General features: G+C 41.1%; 1 long non-coding RNA gene across 3 annotated transcripts in view; it reads right to left on the reverse strand.

Annotated features, from left to right (window-relative positions):
• Positions 1-15744, reverse strand: part of LOC131487787 (uncharacterized) — a 73245-nt gene that overhangs the window by 52296 nt on the left and 5205 nt on the right. The gene's annotated exons all lie outside the window — the stretch shown is intronic.

Raw genomic sequence — 15744 nt, forward strand, 5'->3', positions numbered from 1 at the left:
GCTCATTCCCCACTTAATGTCTCACCATTCCTAAAACATGCCCCTCTGAACTTAACTTTGTGTCTCCCCGCCAAGACAAATGAGGTACAGTGAAGAGATAGGCTCACTCAAGGGGTGGCAAAGGACAGGACCCAAGATGGCGGCTGGATGGTCCCACCTCTCTTTCAAACTCTGTAAGGATTAGAGACCGAAGAGCACTGGGACTTAAGTCCTTCTATGTGGCAGGGATAGCGCAGGCCTTAAAATAGCTGGGATGTTTGCTACCAAGAAAAGTCACATGAAAAGAAAACGAAGTAGGCCTTTTCCTACCTTCCCTGGGAGCACAGAACTGCCTCGGCTACCATCAGGAAAAAGAGAAGAAAGGAAGAAAGAAAGAGCTTGGACTTTAAAGTGAGCCCACGTCTAAATCCTGGCTCTCCCTCTGGAAACAAACACGTACCCTCACTTTCTTTGGCTGGGAAATAAGAATGATAATGGTTCCTTTGCAAAGTTGATATGAGGATTCCATGAGAAAACGTATGTAAAAGTACCCAGTATATCACGCGGGCTCTAAATTAAAGGCTACCTTCCCATTTTCTCCTGAACTGTTGTCCGTGCCTGTAAAGGTCTCCCTGTTCACCCTACCCTGGTGGGTGCCTGGTGAACTCCTACCCAATCCTCAAGTCCCAGGCTCAATACCATCCTTCCAGAGAAGTCATCCTCCCTGGTCTTCTCAGGCAGAGTTCATGACTCCCGCCACTGTCTCCCCCTGAACTGGGGACTCCTCCAGAGCATGAATCACTGCTCAAACTCCTTTGGATCCTTAGCCTGGCATCATTCAAAAATAAATGTCTGTGGGGTAGTGTTCCATGATTTCTTTATGAAAATAAAGACTTCTTAGATGCCTTAAAATATTTTCTTTACAGTATTCTTTGTAATAGAGAAAATTTGGAAGCAATATACATGTCTAATAATTAGAGGTTATGTAAATTATGGTTAATCCTCAAAATGTGGTTTGCTGCCATTAAAATCATCTTACAGAAATGTACTGTTGACATTAAAAAAAATGTTCTCAATATACATTGTGAGGGAAAGAAGCAGGTTTCAAAACAGTACTATGTACAGAATGATCCCATTTTGTGACAAAAATATAAATGTTTATGTATGCATAAAAAAGGTCTGGAAGGACCCAGTGGTTGTCTCTGGGTGGGTGGAATTTGCATGTTTCTTTTCCTTCCTTATGCTTATATGTATTTTGTGATTTTTCTATAATGAGCATAAATTACTTTTGTAGTAAGAAAAAAATTTTTTAACTACCAAAATTGTTTTTCTGATTGTAATGCATTTTCATTGTAGAAAATTTGGAAAGTCTGAAAACTATAAAAAAGAAAAGATAATTACGCATGTTGTTCTACCAAGAGAGTCTATTAACATTATAGTATATTTCTTTCTAGTGTTTTTTGTTAATGTACACATGAATTTTTTAAACTACTTGAGATCAAACTGATCTACAGTTTAATGTCCTGAAATTTTTTATTATTACTATGAATATTTTCAAAAATTATTACAAATTCTAAATACTAGATGTCTGGCAAAGGGCTAGAGAAATCAGCTATCCTAGGAGGGAAACAACTAAAAAGAGGGTTAATGGCCTCCCAAGTACAGCATAAGCATTTTAAGGACTTTCCTAGGCCCTAGAGAGGCCTTACATTGTTTAAAACACTTTAACATATTCCATAGGAACAATTTTAACTACAAAATTTTTGAAGGGGCCTTTTATAACTTTTGCTATTGAATCTGGCTAAACATACTCATTTAATTACAACTGGTGAACAACTCACTTAATTTATAATTGGCTATAATTTCTCAGTAACTATTGTACATATTTGGGAACTCTTGCAAAGTGAGAAAAATCCAACCTGCAAATTGTTTTCAAACATAAAGAAACAGTAAATTTCAACAATTAATAATGTTAACATGCTGTTACATTTAATAGGTTTTTAATTAAACATTTCTTGATTTTACAGTTTCCTTTTCACATTTTGGAGCCAATAACTTTTTTTGGATTTCAAACTTTTTCCTAGGCCCTGAAAAAGTACCTAGGCCTTGAGTTCTGTGTCTCTCCTGCCTCGCTGAGGAAAATGCCCTGGCTGAGTCCCCTCGGCCAGTGGGCAGTCAAGACAGACAGATGTTAGAAACTGTCAGCAAGGACAGGAGCCACTGCAAAGACCAGCAGCAGGAAAGGCCAATTTATCCACCAGAGTCGTTTTTTTCTGTGCCAACCTCCAGACAGAAAGTAGGAAATTTTGGACAAAGGATTCCTGCACAAATAGATTTTTGCTTCTCAAGTACAGAAAGTAAACTGGGGAAGGAGAAGAGAAGGAGGGTGAGGCAGAAAAGGAAGAATGAGGGAGGGAGGGAGGAAGAAAGGAAGGCTACCATTCATTAGTTGTTTATTATTACTCCGTGCTGAGCTAAGTGACTTATGTATTTCATTCAATACTCATGACAATCCTATGAGATGGAGACTATTCTCACTCTCATTTTACGGTAAGGTTCCTAAGGCTGAGCCTGGCCAACTCATTGCCCCAAGGTCACACAGCTAGAAAGTGCTGGCCCAAGACTGTCCGACCCCAAAGCCTGTGTATTAGCCCCTATACCATATGGCCTCTCCAAACGCACCTGCCCTATCCGGCCCTCCTACTTCCAGAAGAACAGAATTTAAAGCTGGAAAAACCCCATGAGACCAGCTCACCCTTCTTGTCTCTACTTTTGTCATAGCACTGCTCCCAAGGAAAATCTTGCTCCCTGTCGGCATGCTGCTGAGCCAGGCACTCCCGTGGCCCAGGGGCACTGTGCCTGGCCTAGAAAATGTGCTCAGGAGATGTTGGCTGAATTAATAAATTAAATAAATCTCTCATTTTGTTGAGAAGGAAGACCAGAGAAGGAAATCTGAGGGACCACACAGTCCAGGTAAAACCCACTCACAGTGACTCAGCAAGGCAGTGGTGGCCGACTCTGGATGAGAATCCCAACCCGTGCTTTCTGCACTATTTAACTGAAATTTACACAGGACTTTCCTCTTTCTTTTATGCCACGTCCTTCTTACAACAACCATGTGTCATATGTGTCGTATGTGATCAAATCTAAGACCATCCATAGGACATGCTATTATTTTATGTTACAATAAGAGAGAAAAAAATGGAACAACACTGTCAAGCATCCTTGAGAGACACCCATCAACCAAAAGATGTATGCCTACCATGTGAAAAATGTGTGATGTTATCCACGTTTCAGAGATGTGGAACGGAGGCTCAGAGGAACAAAGTAGCAAGTCTTGGTCACAAACCTATTAAGGGCCAGACATCTGTGATCCAAACCAGTCCAGGGCTCTCTCTACAATTGTCCCTCAAGGCACTATGATTTGATGACTGGGTTTTGGGGGGCAGCAGGGTGGAAAAGCTATTTAAATGAGCATCTTCATTCAACTGGTGACATAGCTCCTTCCCCACTAGATTATAAGCATGACACCTGACAGCTGTTTTCCCAGCACCTAGCACTGTGGCTAGCACAGAGCAAGCCCTCAAAACATATTGGGGCACCAGGGTGGCCCAGTCGGTTAAGCGTCTGACTCTCGACTTCCGCTCAGGTCATGATTTCATGGTTTCGTGGGTTCAAGCCCTGAGTCAGATTCTGTGCACTGCCCTCGCCATGCAGAGCCTGCCTAGGTTTCTCCCTCTCTCTCTCTCTCTCTCTCTCTCTCTCTCTGCGCCCCTCCCCTACTCACACTCTGTCTGTCTCTCTCGAAATAAACACATAAACTTAAAAATATACATATCTAAGACATGGAAAGGGTTCACACTATGAGGCACACCAGAAGTGCAGAAAACATGGGCCTAAGTTAGAAGTCCACTACCTTGGGGCAGTCCTATGCCGCTGATATCCCAGGCAAGGGGAAAGGCAAGTGCAGAATGGCAGTGGGGTGGGGCAGGAGCCCAGGACTTACGATGGGTCCTGACACAGACAGACCTGATCAGAATCCCAGCTTTGCCAGCTACTAGCTGTGGGACCTTGGGTAAGTTACTGACTCTCACTCAGTCTCTTTTTCCTTGTTGGTAAAATAGGAAAAACGCAGTTCCGCCGATCTCTTGAGATGGTGTGAGAATTCAACAAGAAAACAAAAGTAAAAAGCTTAGCATGGTGCCTGGCACCTGGCAAACAATCCATCACAGCTAAAGCCAGGTAAAGGAAGAAATATTGGTCTTATGCCATCTTGAACAGAATCACACCAGCTGGAGGGCGGGGGATTTCATAATTGGGAACCCTCAGCCTCAGACTGGCCATAGAAACAGACAGTCCTGCAGGAAAAGACCTCCCACCCACTTTTTCAAGATCAAATACACAAAATAAGAAATGAGAATTGAGAAATCACCATAGACACTAAATGAACTAAAAGAATCCTAAGCACTCACCTGGGTGAACCTAAAGCAAAAATGGTTAAACCCTGCATAGAATAGATGATTTTCTTTTTTTTTTTTTTAAGTTTATTTATTTTTGGGACAGAGAGAGACAGAGCATGAATGGGGGAAGGTCAGAGAGAGAAGGAGACACAGAATCTGAAACAGGCTCCAGGCTCCGAGCTGTCAGCACAGAGCCCGACGCGGGGCTCGAACTCATGGACCGCGAGATCATGACCTGAGCCGAAGTCGGCCGCTCAACCGACTGAGCCACCCAGGCGCCCCTAAGCCACCCAGGCGCCCCAGATTTTCTAGGAAAATAGAAAATATTACAGCTAATTCCAGAGAACTTTTAAAGATACAGTCAAGAAAGAAAGAAAGAAAGAAAGAGAGAGAGAGAGAGAGAGAGAGAGAGAAAGAAAGAAAGAAAGAAAGAAAGAAAGAAAGAAAGAAAGAAAGAAAGAAAAACCTGAAACCTATTAAATACCGCAGAAGACATTGAGAATGTTTTCAAAGAGCTATACCCCAAAAAAGTGTCAGGTCCAGATGGTTTCATGGGTGAATTCTACCTGCTATTTAAATTGTTCCAGAGCAAAGAGAAAGCAGGAAAACTTCCAAATTCTTTTTATGAAGCCAACATAACAGTGCATGAAACCTGACAAAAAGGACACAATAAAAGAAAAGAAAGATGTTGGAAAGCTGCCTCTGCAAATCTGTAAACAGTGCAAACATCTCCCTAAGAGTCAGGAGCAAAAGAAAGATTTCCACTAACACCATCATTATTTAACATTGTTCTGGAAGTACTGGCCCGTGCAATTATACAACAAGGGGAAAAAAAAACCCAAGAAGTATAAAAACAGGAAAGAACAAAGTAAAATTATCATTATTTTTAGATGATATGGCTGTAAATCTAGAAAATGCAAGATAACTCCCTCAAGAATTATCAATAAAATTATTTCATATCAATACAATAAAGTAAACTGATTATATGATAAACAAAAGTGAGTAGCTTTTTTTTAAAGTTTATTTTTGAGAGAGAGAGAGAGAAAGCGCACACAAGCTGGGGAAGGGCAGAGAGAGAGAGAATTCCAAGCAGGCTGTATACACTACCAGCAAAGAGCCTGATGTGGGGCTTGAACTCCCTAACAGTGAGATCACAACCTGAGCAGAAATCAAGAGTCTGACACTTAACTGACTGAGCCACCCAGGCACCCTGTGAGTAGCTTTCTTATATGCAATCGTCAACTAATTAAAAAATACAAAAAGAGGGGCGCCTGGGTGGCGCAGTCGGTTAAGCGTCCGACTTCAGCCAGGTCACGATCTCACGGTCCGTGAGTTCGAGCCCCGCGTCAGGCTCTGGGCTGATGGCTCGGAGCCTGGAGCCTGTTTCCGATTCTGTGTCTCCCTCTCTCTCTGCCCCTCCCCCGTTCATGCTCTGTCTCTCTCTGTCCCAAAAATAAATAAAAAACGGAAAAAAAAATTAAAAAAAAAATACAAAAAGAGGGGTGACTTTGGCTCAGGTCACGATATCACAGTTCCTGAGTTCAAGCCCCACATCAGGCTCTCTGCTGTGAGCAAGGAGCCCACTTTGGATCCTCTGTCCCCCTCTTTCTCTCTGTGCCCCTCCCCAGCTTGTGCTCTCTCTCTCTCTAATAAATAAATATTAAATAAATAAATAAATAAATAAATAAATAAATAAAATAAAACGAGATTCCATTCACATGGGCCACAACAAAAACACAACTATTACAAATGTGCTAAATCTATAAGAAAGCTTTAGAATACTAGACTTAATCATCTGAATAAATGTAAACATATATCCTGCTTTTGAATAGGAAGATGTGCTATTGTAAAGATGTCAGTTCTCACAAGTCATTATATTTACAATGATTCCAATTTTTAAAATACACAAAAAAGAATTGCTTTTGGAATAAGATGAGCCGATTCTAAAGTTCACGTGGAAACATAAACATGCAAGAACAGCCTGACCAGCCTGGGGAGTGTGTGGGGGAGGACAGTGAGGGTAGACTCTGTTACCAGATACTAAAACGTAACATAGTCTCTCAGATACACACAGAAACCACAAAGAAAAGGAAAAAATAGATAAATTTGACTTCATCAGAATTAAAGACATTAAAAAACCCACAAAGTTCAGAAAGTTTGTGTTTCACAGGACACCATTAAAAAAGTGAAAAATATAGGAGCACCTGGGTGGCTCAGTCGGTTAAGCATCCAACTCTTGGTTTCAGCTCAGGTCATGATCTCACTGTTCATGCATCTGAGCACTGAGCTGGGCTCTGTACTGACAGCACAGAGCCTGCATGGATTCTCTGTCTCCCTCTTTCCCTGCCCCTCTCCTGCTCAGGCACTCTCAAAAAAATAAGTAATTAATTAAATAATTTTAAAACTTTAAAAAAGTGAAAATACAGCTCAGAGAATGGGAGAAAATATTTACAGATCATATATCTCATAAGGGACTAGTATCCAGGACATATAAAGAGCTCTTACGACTGCAAAAAACAAAAAACAAAAAGGATAAATAATCTGATTTTAAATGGGCAAAGAATTTGAATGGACATTTATCTAAACAAGCTATACAAATGGTTAATAAGCACAGGAAAAGATGCCCTCCATCATTAGTCATTAGGGAAATAAAAATCAAAACCACAATCAGATACCAGTTTATACCCACGAGGACGGCTCTAATCAAAAAGGTAAACGTTAACAAGGTGAGGATGTGCCAAAATTGGAATCCACATACACTGCTGTTAGGAAAGAATGTAAAATGCTGCAGCCACTGTGGAAAACAGTCTGACAGCTCTTCAAAAAGGTCAACATAGAGTTATCATGTGACCCAGGAACTCCACTGCTACATATATGTACTCAAGAGAATTGAAAACATACGTCTACGCAAAAATCTGAACACAAATGTTTATACCAGCATTATTCATAATAGTCAATAATCTGAACACAAATGTTTATACCAGCATTATTCATAATAGTCAATAATCTGAACACAAATGTTTATACCAGCATTATTCATAATAGTCAATAATCTGAACACAAATGTTTATACCAGCATTATTCATAATAGCCAAAAAATGGAAACAATCCAAATGTACGTCAATAGATGAATGGATAAATAAAATGTGGTATTAGACACACAATGGAATACTATACAGCAATACAAAGGAAAGAAACACTAAAAAAAAGAAAAAAGAAAAAAAAAAGAAAGAAATACTAACACATGCTACAACATGGATGAACCCTGAGAATCATGCTAATAAAGAAGCCAGCCATAAAATGCCACAAACCGTATGATTCTATTTATGTGACATGTCTAAAACAGTCAAATCCATCAAAACCAAAAGGAGATTAGTGATTGCCAGGAGCTGGGGGCAGAAAAGGGTGGAGAATGACTGCTAACAGATACAGGGTTTCTCTATGGGGTGATGAAAATGTTGTGGAATTAGATAGCAGTGATGGTTACACAACTCTGAAGCTAGCAAAAAACCGAATTCACTAAAAGGGTGAATTTTATCACATGTGAATTATATCACAATAAAGCTGTTGTTTTAAAAACCATGATGTAAGGGTCACCTGGGTGGCTCAGTTGGTTAAGCATCTGACTTCGGCTCAGGTCATGATCTCACAGTTCATGAGTTCGAGCCCCACATTGGGCTCTGTGCTGAGAGCTCGGAGCCTGGAGCCTGCTTCAGATTCTGTGTCTTCCTCCCTCTCTCTCTGCCCCTTCCTTACGTCTCTCTCTCTCTCTCAAAAATAAACATTAAAAATATTTTTAAATAAAAAACACAATGTAAAACTTTGGTAAGCAAAACAGCTCAAAAGACCAGAATAAACACAATTACCCACTAGAATTTAGTATATAATCAAGGTGGCACTTCCAAAAAGAGGCAAGATGGATTATCTGGAAAATGATACTGGACCAACATTCCTGGATAGGTTAACAATGGGGGAAGAGCAGCATTTGGAACCCCACCTTGTTCCTTTCACCTAAATATATCCTGATGTATCAAAGACTTAAACGTCAAAAGGAAATCCATAAAAACATAAGTAGGGGTGCCTGGGTGACTCAGTCGGTTAAGCGTCCAACTTCGGCTCAGGTTACGATCTCACTGCTCGTTAGTTCAAGCCCCGCATCGCGCTCTGTGCTGACAGCTCAGAGCCTGGAGCCTGCTTCAGCTTCTGTCTCCATCTCTCTGCCCCTCCCCTGCTCATGCTCTCTCTCTCTCTCTCAAATAAAAAATAAAATATAAAAATTTTAAAAAATAAATAAACATTAGAAGTAAACTGAGGATTTCTTCTTTAATCTGAGAGTAGGAAAGGTAAGACACAAACACAAAGGCCCTTAAGAAAGAAAAGGTGTACATTGACTTAAACAAGTTCTAAATTTCTACATGGAAAAAAAACCCAAAAGACAAAACAATAAGCTGGACATAATATTTGTAAAAATATAACACGTTTCCAATTTTCCTTATTATATAAAAAATTTGTTTGTATCACTAAGAAAAAGCAACCCAATAGAAAAACAAACATGAACAGACCATTTCCAGAAATAAAAGGGTAAATACGAAACGATGTCAAATTTCACTCTTAATTAAAGGAATGTACATTAAAACAACTAGATGCCATTTTTCATCTATCAGATTAGCCAAGGTGAAAAGGGTTTCTAAAATACTGTATGTTCAAAGATGTGTAAAAAGTGGTGCCATTGAAAATTTATAACCATACAAAAATGTGCACACAGGGGAGCCTGGGTGGCTCAGTCCGTTAAGCATCCGACTCTTGATTCTGGCTGAGGTCATAGTCTCATGGTCCGTGAGTTTGAGCCCTGTGTCAGGCTCTGGGCTGAGAGTGTGTAGCCTGCTTAGGATTCTCTCTCTCTCCCTCTCTCTGTCCCTCCCGTCCCTCTCATAAAATAGCAAAATAAACTTAAAAAAATCTGCACATAGATGTTTACAGTTGACCCTTGGACAATACAGGTTTGAACTGCATGGGTCCACTTAGATGTGGATTTTTTAAATATAAATATAGTACAGTACTGTAAATGTATTTTCTCTTCCATATGATTTTTTTTCTCTTTTTTTAAAGACTTTAGTTTTAAGTAATTTCCACACCCAGTGTTGGGCTCTAACTCACAACCCCCAGATCAAAAGCCACATGCTCCACCGACCATGCTAGCCAGGTGCCCCCATATGATTTTCTTTTTATTTTTTCTTTATTTAAAAATGTTTTTAATTTTTTTAAATTTATTTTTGAAAGAGGGAAAGAGACACAGAGACAGAGACAGAGTGGGAAGGTTTCTCTTCCCACAGAGACAGTGTGGGAAGGTAGAGAGAAACACAGAATCTGAAGCAGGCTCCAGGCTCCGAGCTGTCAGCACAGAGCCCGACGCGGGGCTCGAACTCACGGACCGTGAGATCATGACCTGAGCTGAAGTCAGATGCTCAACCGACTGAGCCACCCAGGTGCCCCCATATCATTTTCTTAATAACATTTTCTTTTCTCTAGCTTACTTTACTGTAAAAATACACATATCATACATACACAAAATATGTGTTAATCTGACTATGTTATCGGTAAGATCAATAGCAGGCTATTAGTAGTTAAATTTTGAGGGAGTCAAAAGTTATACTCAGATTTTCAGCTGTGCAGGGATCTGCTCCCCTAACCCCTGCATTCTTCAAGTATAGCAACTTTATTCATAATTGCCAAATCTCAGAAGCAACCAAGATGTCTTTCAATAAGTGAATGGATAAACAACCTGTGGTATATCCATACAATGGAATATTATTTAGCAATAAAAAGAAATGAACCATCAAGTCACAAAAAGACACAAAGGAATCTTAAACGCATATTGCTAGGTGAGAGAAGCCCACCTGAAAAGGATTATGATTCCAATTATATGACATCCTAGAAAAGGCAAAACTATGGAGACAGTCAAAATATCACTGTTTGCTAGGGGTTGAGGGCAAAAGAGAGGAAAGGACGACCAGATGGAGCACAGAGGGTTTTTAGGTCAGTGAAACTACTTTGTATGATACTACAGTGTGGATACCTGTATTATACATTTATCCAAACCCATAGAATGTAGGACAGAGTGAACCCTAATGTAAATAAAGTATGGACTTTGTGTGATAATAAGTATCAGCATTGGTTCATCAATTATAACAAATACGCCACATTAATACAGCATGTAAATAAGAGGGGAAACTATGGGAGAGGGAGGGAGGGATGTGGGAACTCATTACTTTCCCGTCCATTTTTTCTGTAAACCTAAAACTTCTCTAAAAAAAAAAAAAAAAAAAGCTACTAATTTTTTTTTTTAACTTGTACAAATACATTGGTGGTAGGTATGTAAGTTGGTACAATCCCTTTGGAATGAAATTTGACAATACTTTCCAAAAAATTTTAAAACACATGTCCTTTTACACAGATAGTCCACTTCTCAGACTTTATCTCACACACATACTCACAGGTAGGAAATGACATTTATACAAGACATTCATCTCTTCTGTTTGTAATGGCAAAAGACAGGAAATAGCCTTGTGGCAGACAGACTAACGGCCCCCCAAAATTCCATATTCCAATCCCCAGAACCTGTGAATACTCATGGCAAAGGGAATTAAAGTTACAGATGGAATTAAGATTACTAAACAGCTGACCTTAAAATAGGGAGATTACCTGATTTAGCTCAATATCATAACAAGGGTCCTCAGAAACAAAGGAGCGTAGCAGAAAAGGAGAGTGAGAATCGGGTGATTTGAGAAAAAACTCAACCTACGGTTGCTAGCTTTGAACATGGAGGAAGGAGACACAAGTCAAGGAATCCAAGTGGTCTCTAGAAGCTAGAAAGAGCAAGGAAACTGATGCTTCCCTAAAGTCTCCAGAGGGAAGGTAATCCTACCAACACCTTGAACTTAGCCCAGCAAGAACCATTTCAGGCTTCTGATCTACAGAACTGGAAGATAACAGAGTTCTGTTGTTTTAAGCCACCAAATTTGTGGTGACTTGTTACAGCAGCAAGAGGAAACTAATACAGACCGAAACGTCTGTCTGCAGAGAACTAGCTAAATAAATGCAGTGTAATACTGTGCAGGCTTAAAAGAAAGGGGCCTCAGGGGCGCCTGGCTGGCCCAGTCGGTGGAGCATGCGACTCTTGATCTCGAGGTTGTGAGTTTGAGCCCCATGTAGGGTATAGAGATTCCTTAAAAACAAAACCTGTAAAAAAAGAAAAAAGACAGGTGCCTCTTTACATACTCATATGGAATTCATTTCAAGGAACATTGTTTAGTGGGGAATAAAATGCAAAGTACACGAAGAGTGTAGATAGCATGTTATCTGTGTCAAAAGGAGGCACAGTTTCAAATCCACATAGATCTTCATATGTGCACAGGCTATCTCTGGAAAGATACACCAGAATCTGGTAACATTACTGAATATTTATTGCCACCACGGGAGGGGAAATGGGTGACAAGAAGTTCCAATGGCAGAGATGCTCATTTTTCACTGTACTCTCTCTCAGGCTGTTTTGGTTTGGGGTTGCTTTTGTTTGTTTGTTTGTTTTTTAAATCATGTACGCGTATGACCTTAAGAATAGAGAGAAAAAAATCTTTTAAGAGAGTGGGTTTTTAGTGTTTTAATCTTCTTAACAAGGATTGACTTAACCCATTCCTCAGTGGTGTGGTGTCCCATGCTTTTTCTTTCTTGATCTTCCCACCAATTCCGACAGGTTGGTGTTTGTGGGTGCGGTCATCAGTTCCTACCCACGGGTGAGGCGCTGAGGCTCCGAGAGGTTTAGTGGCCAAGTCGCACAGCGAGTAAGTTTTGCAGCTGGATTTTAAAGCCCGGTGTTCTGGTTCCAGGGCTCTCTCTTCAGACAATTGCAACGTGTCACTGCCAGTTCCAACAGCCACGTAACCCCCAGATGCTACCACACGGAGTTGTCAGACAGGGATCTCAGCCCTCTCCGGGCCTTCAGGTCCCTCTCCCAGACCTCAGAGTTGAGGAGAAGGTCAGGCTCCACAGGGGCCCTGCCTACACTGCCTTCTGGATTCAGCCCACCTTCTTCTGTTACATCCCTCAGCAAAGTTCCTTTGGGGCCTTCTGGGGAGAGGCCGCCGCCAGCGGTCACTGTGGCTCTAATTGTTCTCTCTGGTGAGCTCACGTTGCAGTCGGCCCAGTGCAGACACCTGCTTTCCTCAGGCAGAGATGAAACCCTAGAGATGACGGGCCTCGGCGGAGTATGACATCTTGATCAAATAAGGCTGCCCTGAGATTTCTCGTTCCTTCAAGCTTGGGGCCGGAGATGGAGGGGGGTCCCCCCCACCCTCCGTCTGTCGGCAGCTTACAACTTCAGGCACACAAATCCACCTTCCCGGGCCTCACTTTCTGGTAAAATAGAGATCATATTCCTGTGTTGCACGGACAGATGTTGCTGGGTCATTTACCTCTTGGGAGCACGATTTAAATATAGCCAAACTGCCTTTCATGTTGAGGATCTCAAAGCATTTTTAAATGAGTAATTAATGAAGTTCAACGTCCAGAAAAAGCAAGAATTATTGTCTTCATTTTATAAATAGATCAAAGGTCACACAATCAATGGCAGATGTAGGAAACAGATGTAAGAATTCTCCTTTTGTCCCTGACTGCAGCCACTAAGTCCCACCCCTGGTATCATTGACAGACCTCCTTTCTGCTCTCTGACTTCTGGCCAAAGACGTGAAATTGGCCTTTATATGTTTCCACTTAAAGGTTTGAATTCTATGTATGGTTCATATGCCTTTGATATGTCTGGAATTTATAAAAGAGAAGGAGAAGAATGATATTTGATGCTTTTCAGAGATCATGTTGGGACTGAGCCTTATATAATGGGTCAAATGCCAATAAAGGAAAAAAAAAAACGCTCACCAGATCTTCAGGAAGTTCACTTTTATTCTCTCTCTGAAAGAATTCTGTCTGTTAAAATTAAACAGAGGGTATCTTTATTCGCCCAAATGATTGTTGTGGGAACAACAGACGTCACCACTTATTGAGCACCGACTGTATGCTAAGCATTGTTCTTCTTACCGGCATACATTATACCATGGGATTTTCACAAACACCTGAGGAAGTTTTTATTAGTCATTCATTTTATAGATAATATATGACTGGGCTTGGAGATAAAAGGTTGAGGAAAAAGGAAAGACAAAGCTCAAATAAAATTAATTAAGCAAAAATGACAGGATATATGCTTTGTGCTAGAGGTGTTGGGTTCTGATAGACACAAAGATGGAGATACGAAGATGAAGAAAATAGCCCCAGATTCCTGCTCCCAAGGAATTTATAGCCTCGTGAATGGTTGAGGGTGAGGGCAGAGCGGAAGCACATAAAAAGACAAATAATGTCAATGCAATTCAGTCCAGAAGTATTTATTGAGTTGCTGCTATGTCTTAAACACTGCACTAGTCACAGGGGATAGTCCCTTTTCTCATGGAGCTTATAGTCTAGTGGGAAAGTCAGACATTAATCAAATAATCACACAGATTTAAACTGTACTTGAGTGGAGTAGAAGACACCAGATGGACGACAACCTGACCGAGGATTAGTATCCAGAACATATAAAGAGTTCCCACATGTAATAAGAGATAATGCAATAGAAGCATTGTCAAACCAAGGGCAATTTTTAAAAGATGAACGGCAAATGAACAATAAACAAAGGAAAGTATGCTTCGTCTCTCTTGTAAACAGGGAGTTGCAAATTAAAACACTGAAATACCATTTTATACCCACCAGCTGGGCAAAATTTTTAAAGTCTGACATTACCAAGTGTTGTTGAGGATGCCAAGCACGGGAACTCCAAGTTACATATTGCTATCAAAGTGTAAATTGGTACAACCACTTTGAAAAACCGTTCAGCCACGCTAGGTAAAGCTGCCAATTCACGTGACCCAAGTCCAGCAATTTCACACACAAGTATCTACCCGATGGCTCCCTTTCTCTCAAGGGGATAGGTATAACAAACATGCATTGTAGCATTGTTTCTAACAACATAAAAGCGACAATGAGCTAAATGTCCTTCAGAAAAAGATGGGTGAATAAAGTGCGGTGAACTCATACAATGGGACCCTAACGAGCAGTGAAAATGTATGATCTAGAACTCCATGAATCAATGTGAATGCATTTTGAAATCCTAAGCTGAGTGAAAAAAGCAAGTTGCACAATGATATAGTCAGTATAATGCCACTTCTCCAAAGTTTGCAAACATGCCAGACAATTCTATAAAGTGTTTATAGGCACAAACATATATAGTAAAAATACAAAAGCATGTATAGGAACATGACATATCCCAGTGCAGGAGAGTGGTTACCTTAGGAGAGAGACAGACATGGGTTCAGAGGGCTCTATATTGAAAGATGTTTTATGTTCTTAAAAAAAAGGTCTGAAGAAATCGTGGCAAATGTTAAGCTTTGGCAAAGACTGGAGGGGCATGGGATGGGTGCGGAATAAATAGGTGTTAATAATATTACTCTCTGTAGTTTTTTATGTGCTTTGATCTATCAGAGAATTGAATTGGAGGTGGGGTTGGGGGAGGGGTCTCAACTGACATGATGCTTACTTAGGATGACAGCCCAAAACTGAATAGGTGAGGAAGGGCAGAAAGGTGTACCAGGCGGAGAAAACAAGCTGTGCAAAGACCCTGGGGTGGGAGGGTGAGCACAGAGACTGGGAACTGAGACCCCCAGTTCTGTGGCCAGAGCAGAGGGGAAAGGGGGCTGGAGTTGGGGCGGGGGGGGGGGGGGGTGGTGCACAGACCATGCAGAGCCTCATAGGATATCTTGAAGATCAGGTTTTTACCCTATGAGGAAAGCAGCAAGGACGGAAAGCATTGGGGCCCAGAGAGACTTCTCTTAGCTAGATAGCAGAACAGGGAAAGCATTCATGTCAGAGATGACTCATATCTTGAGTTGTGGAGAATGAGTAAGAGGAAGCCAATTGGAGAAAGAGGAGGAGGAGGGAGTGAGGTGCAAATTCCCTGAAGAGGGCCAAACAGCAATAAAAAGACCCCGAGGACCTTCCACAGCATGGTCCCGCCTAGGTCATACACTCAGGACTAGCTCCAGAGGTGTTAGGAAATGGCCATGAACACAGAAGGCTTGAGGTCCCAGGCTGGGCAGCCTCAAACCAAGAGAGGCATGGCCAGACATGGGTGTAGGTGGCTTGCTCTAACAGTGTGTGAAGGATGGATCTGAAGGAGGCTGGGGTGCAGACAAGCAGATCTTTGAGAGAAATATGCTAATAGCCTAAA

Source organism: Neofelis nebulosa, chromosome 10 (assembly GCF_028018385.1).
Source record: "Neofelis nebulosa isolate mNeoNeb1 chromosome 10, mNeoNeb1.pri, whole genome shotgun sequence".
NCBI lineage: Eukaryota > Metazoa > Chordata > Mammalia > Carnivora > Felidae > Neofelis > Neofelis nebulosa.